This window comes from Vombatus ursinus, unplaced genomic scaffold (assembly GCF_900497805.2).
Source record: "Vombatus ursinus unplaced genomic scaffold, bare-nosed wombat genome assembly UNPS02014959.1, whole genome shotgun sequence".
Classification (NCBI taxonomy): domain Eukaryota; kingdom Metazoa; phylum Chordata; class Mammalia; order Diprotodontia; family Vombatidae; genus Vombatus; species Vombatus ursinus.
In genome coordinates, this window is record NW_020954737.1 from 6910091 (window position 1) to 6916222 (window position 6132).

Below are 6132 nucleotides of genomic sequence, written 5' to 3' on the forward strand. Positions count from 1 at the left end.
ACTAGCTGTGTGACCCTAGGCAAGTCACTTAACCCCAATTGCCTCACCCAGAAAAAAAACAAAACTAGTTCAAATAATTCACAACTTTAGGGAAGTTGTAAGATATAAAATAAGCCCACATAAACCATAAGCATTTCTATATATTACCAACAAAGCCTAGCAGCAAAAGATAGAGAAATTCCATTTAAAATAACTGTAAACAATATAAAATACATAGGATTCTACCCACCAAGACAAACCCAGGAGCTATATGAACACAATTAAAAAACACTTTTCACATAAATGAAGTCAGATCTAAACAACTGCAAAAACATTAATTGTTCATGGGTAATCTGAGCCAATATAATAAAAATGACAGTTCTACCTAAATTAACCTACTTATTCAGTGCCATATCAATCAAACTACCAAAAATTATTTTATACACTAGAAAAATTAATAACAAAATTCATCAGGAAGAACAAAATATCAAGAATGTCAAGGAAATCAATGAAAAAAAAATGTGAAGGAAGTTGACCTAGCTGTACAAGATATCTTACTGTATTATAAAGTGGTGATCATCAAATAATCTGGTACTGGCCAAGAAATAGAGTGGTGGATCAGTGGAATAGATTAGGTACACAATACATTGTAGTAAATTATCATAGTAATTTAGAATTTTATAAACCCAAAGATCCAAGCTTTTGGGACAAAAACTCAAGATTTGACAAAAACTTCTAGGAAAACTAAAACAGTATGGCACAAACCAGGTGTAGACTAACATCAAATACTGTATACCAAGAGAAAGTCAAAATGGGTATATGATTTAGACATAAAGGGTGATACCATAAGCAAATTAAGGGAGCATGCAATAGTTTACTTATCAGATTTATGAATAAAGGAAGAATTTAGCACCAAACAAGAGATAGAAAGCATTACAAAATGTAAAATGGATAATTTTGATTATATTGAATTTAAAAGGTTTTGTACAAACAAAGCCAATGTGACCAAAATTAGAAGGAAAGCAGAAGCCTGGGGCATGGGGGGATTTAAAAAATAGTTTGGGCCAGTTTATTAAAGAATACTTTTGTACAGTTTACTTTTCACTGGTCTGTTCTGGCGTTCTTCTAATGATATCAGAATCACCTGGATCAATGATAGTGTACTTACTCTGTAATACTTCCCACATGCTATACCCAATTCAATGTTATTGCCACTGTAATGATGTATGCCAGTTTTGGCCAGCATAACGTGGTGTTCAATCTCTGATTTCCTCAAGGCTGGGCAGTTGACTAAGATGACCAGTTTGGCTTTGCTTTGTCTGATCATTTTCAGGGTCTGTTTGTAGCCTAGCACATATTTGCCACTTTTCATGACCAGCTGGAGCCTCAAGTTGATGGACTCCAGTGACTTTCGTCTTCTTTGGGGCCACCATCTTCCTGCCTGCAGTGTGGGAGGACCCTCAGCCAGAGACCTGCCACCAAGCTGGCTGGGAAGCGAGAAAGCTGGCAGGGGGGGAGTTTTTACCACAAGTATCTCTGATAAAGGCCTCATTTCTCAAATTTATAGAGAACAAGTCATTCCCCAATTGATAAATGGTCAAAGGATATGAACAGATCGTGTTCAGACAAAGAAATCAAAGCTATTGATTAGAGAATGCAAATTAGAACAACTCTGAGGTACTACCTCATACTTATCAGATTGACTAATATGACAGAAAAGGAAAATGATAAATGTTGGAGGGGATGTGAGAAGATTGGGACCCTAATGCATTGGTGGTGAAGTTGTGAACTGATCCAACCATTCTGGAGAGTAATTTGGAACTACACCAAAAGGGCTGTAAAACTGTGCATACCTTCTGATCCAGCAATACCACTACTAGGTCTATATTTCTAAGAGACTTTTTTAAAAAGAGAAAAGGACCCACATGTACAAAAATATTTATAGCAGCTCTTTTTGTGGTGGTAAAGAATTGGAAATTGAACGGATGCCCATCAATTGGGGAATGGCTGAAGAAGTTATGGTATATGAATGTAATAGAATATTATTGTGCTATAAGATTTTAGAAAAACCTGGAAAGATTTACATGAACTGATGCTGAGTGAAGTGAGCAGAACCAGGAGAACATTGTTCACAATAACAGCAACATTGTGTGATGATTAACTTTGATAGACTTGGCTCTTCTCAGCAATGCAAGGATCTAAGATATCTCCAAAAGATTTATGATGGAAAATGCTGTCTACATCCAGAGAAAGAACTATGGAGTCTGAATGTAGATCAAAGCATTCTATTTTTACTCCTTTTGGTTTTTTCTTTCTCATGGTTTTTCCCTTTTGTTCTGATTCTTCTTTCACAACATGACTAATGAGGAAATATGTCTAATATGATTGTATATGTATAACCTATATCAGAATGCTTGCTGTCTTGGGGAAGGGGGAGGGGAGTGAGAAAAAAATTTGGAACTCAAAATCTTATAAAAGTGAATGTTGAAAATTATCTTTACATGTAATTGGAAAAAATAAAATACTATTAAATGGGGGAAAATTAAAATTTTTAAAAATGGAAAAGAACCTATTTGTACAAAAATATTTATAGCAGCTCTTTTTGTAGTGACTAAGAATTTGAAATTGAGAGGATGCCCATCCATTGGGGAATGGCTGAACAGGTTGTGATATGTTATTGTGATGGAATATTATTGTGCTATAAGAAATGATGAGCAGTATGATTTCAGAAAAACCTGTAAAGACTTACATGAACTGATGCATAGTGAAATGAATAGACTAGGAGAACATTGTACACAGTAATAGCAATATTGTACCACAAACAACGGTGAATGACTTAACTATTCTCAGCAATATGATGATCCAAGACAATCCCAAAGGACTCATGATGAAAAAAGCTGTTTACATTTAGAGAAAGAATTAATGGTGTCTGAATATAGACTGAAACATATTATTTTCACTTTCTTTTTTTTTTAGTTTGAATTTTCTTCTACAAAATGACTAATATGGAAATGTGTTTTACGTGATTGCGCATGATTGCTTACTGTCTCAGGGAAGAAAGTAGGGAGAGAAGGAGAGAATTTGGAACTCAAAATTTAAAAAAAAGTTAAACATTGTCTTTACATGTAATTGAAGGAAAAATAAAATATTATTAAAATAAAGTGCTCCGAGAAGTGTTATCCAGGTGAAAAGCCCACATAAATAATCTAGTGCCCTGCACCAGCTCCAACTAACAGGAAAAATCTCAGTCAGCAGAACCTAAAGCTGGAATCCATCACAAGCTGATTTTTGTTATGACCTGACCTGACTCAGTTGTACCCCTAACTCACTCCCACTTCCTATAGAAAAAAAGAAAAGTGATTATCTTGGAGTGCCAGCCTAGTACTTTTCAATGTGTGAGTTGGGGTAGCTCCTTGGGCTCCCCCTCCCCCCACCATGGAATTTAGCCCTAGGACGTTCCTACTGGTTGGATGTGTCCCAAGACAAAAAGAAATCCCAATAGGGTACCTGTTTATCTTTCTTTTTCTCTGGGAAGTGGGAGTGATGGGGTTGGGATCTGGGCCCCAGAAAGGAAGAACCCTGGACTTTCCCACTTGGCCAAATCTCTGCCATTTGCCTGAGGCTATAATCCCATCAACTGGCCTTCCATTGTTTTACCTCCCTATGGCCTCCTGGCCATTTCCCACCCTTAATCCTAGCTAGGCTCCATTTTCCCTTGGCCTTGAGGTCCAAATCCCAGGAGTTCTATTTACCCCAGTTTACTGGCCACTCCTAGGTCCCTCCCACAGTCTTTCTGTATATAAGGTCCACCTTGTCTCCATTAAGATGCTTAGATTCTTATAATCTAGCCACTGCTCTGATTCTTAAAATCTAGCCAACAGCTTACTAATGTTCAGACTCCTTAAGAGTCTGCCCAATATGATGGATCTTCTAATAAACCTTGTCTTTGGCTGAAAGAAGGCTTGGGTCGAATTCTTTCGGGCAGGACCCGTGTGTTGTGATTTTGGGGTCCCAGCACCCCTGAACCCCTAAACTGCATCAGGAGTGAATTAGGGGTACAATTGAATCAGTCAGGTTACAACAAAAATCAACAGGTCCCCTACTGGAAATCCCTTTTGTCCTAGGATACACTCAAACAGGAGCTACCTCCTGGGGCTAAGTTCCATTGAGAGGAAACCCCAAGGAACTACCCCAACTCACACATGGAAAAGTACTAGCCTGACAACCCAAGGTATTCCTGAATCCTGGTGCTCCTGTGGTTTTCGGACCTGTCCCAATCAGTTCTGTATGGTAATAGGAAAGGTCTACAGCTCTAGAATGAGTTGGCTGGTTTCAAGGTCAGGAGCTTTAGTAAATGTTCTTACTCTGCCTTCTAGAGCCCTGCCTTCACCAGGAAGTTATTGACAGCAGCTGGCCCCAGGCTGTTGGCCAGCTAAGTCCTGGCTTTCTGTGTCAACCATTCCCTTCGCTGTTGCATCATCTCTGAGCCCTGGCCAGCCCTTGTTTCCTGGGATTGAGCTTCTGCTGGTAGGTAGATGTTCCTTACCCTTTGGAGTCAGATTTGGCAGTGGCCCTATCCCTACCCTTTGCACTTGTTATTCCCCCCTGCCCCCACCCCAGCCACACTGTAGCTCAACTTAGAAGTTGATTTTTCTAAGCCTTAATTTGAAAACCAGCTGAGGGTTTGTAGCTGTTGTTTTCATTGCTTTGTTTTGGTTTTGTTTTGTTTTTTTAAACAGACCTGTGACTTCGTTTGTATAGAGAACTCAGAATAAGAAAACTGGACAGAGGGGAGCTTGCAGGGGCTCCTGAAAGGCAATTTACAGTCTTAGAGAGTTGCCTGAGGGCGCTGAGAAATTAAGTGACTTGCCTGAGAGAGGACTTGAGCTCAGGTCTTCTGATCTCTAAGGTTAATGCTATGCTGTGCTGCATCCAAACAAATTTGGCTTTTAGGAGTGCTAATTGTGGAAGTGAGGTGATGAAATAGATAAGCAATGAGGGACTTGGGATTAGAAAGGCTTCACTGTGTGTCCCTGGGCAAGTCACCTAACCTCTTGGAGCCTCAATTTCCTCATCTGTAAAATGGGTATAATAACAGTCCTTCCTGCCCCCTTCACCAAGTTGTGAGAATCAAAGAAGATAACACATGTGTAAAGAATTTTTGCAAACCTTAAAGTGCTACTTAAAAACCTTAAAGTTGCTTAAAAGCAAACCTTAGCTGCTATTATTGTGACTGTGACCAAACAAATAACCCGAGTGCAAAATACCTGGGTGAGGGTGGGGAATGGTTTAACTCATTTAATCTGAGGTTTTATCTCTTAGTGAAATTTGTGTCTTTGTTCCAATAGTATGAAACCAGATCAAAATTTATTTTTAGTGTTTAGCACTGAGTTTTTGCAATGGTAGGCTTATTGAACTAGCATACTTAGCTCAAGCTCAACGACATTAAAGATAACTTAGCATCAGTGGTGTATGGCTGATGTCTGGGACGTGCTCCCTAACACAGGTGCAGAAATCATAGGCGTTTGTCAGGTGGTAAACCAACCTTCCTGTTTTATCACTCCATGCCTTCCTCTCTTTCCTCCCCATGCAAAAATGTTCAGCAGAGGCAGCTGTAAAACATTCCGGTAACAGAGAAAACCCAAAGCTTCAGACTCAAGATAGAGGAAGAGAAACCACTAGAGTTAGGAGGCTGGAATGGATTCTTAAAAATATACACCACCTCCCCTCCTCAGGAAGGTAGAGATTGATGAAGCCACTAAGTGGAAGAGCATAGAGAGAGAAAGGTCCAGGACAAAATCTTCGGGCATGTATTCAGTGAACGATCATGACATGGATGAGTGCCCATCAAAGGAGACTGAGAACAAGCATACAGATGGGAGGAGAGCCCAGAGAGAGCGATTTCATGAAAACACATGGAGGAAAGCATATCCAGGAGGCGATGGTGGCAACCTCAGTGGCCACTAGTGCTGGAGAGAGGTCAACAAAGATGAGGATGGAGAAAACATCATCAGATGTGGCAATTAAAGGGCTCATTGGTAACATTGAAGGGAGATCCCCCATCCACCCTGAACTTTCCGTGAACTTTCTCACATGACCGAGTCTCTGGCGTTAGCCTAAGGCACTGACCCATCCCAACTGACTTTCCATCGT

General features: G+C 39.8%; 1 pseudogene; it reads right to left on the reverse strand.

Annotated features, from left to right (window-relative positions):
- Nucleotides 1–1052: 1052 nt before the first annotated feature.
- Nucleotides 1053–1531, reverse strand: LOC114030366 (annotated as a pseudogene).
- Between the last annotated feature and the right edge of the window lie 4601 nt (nt 1532–6132).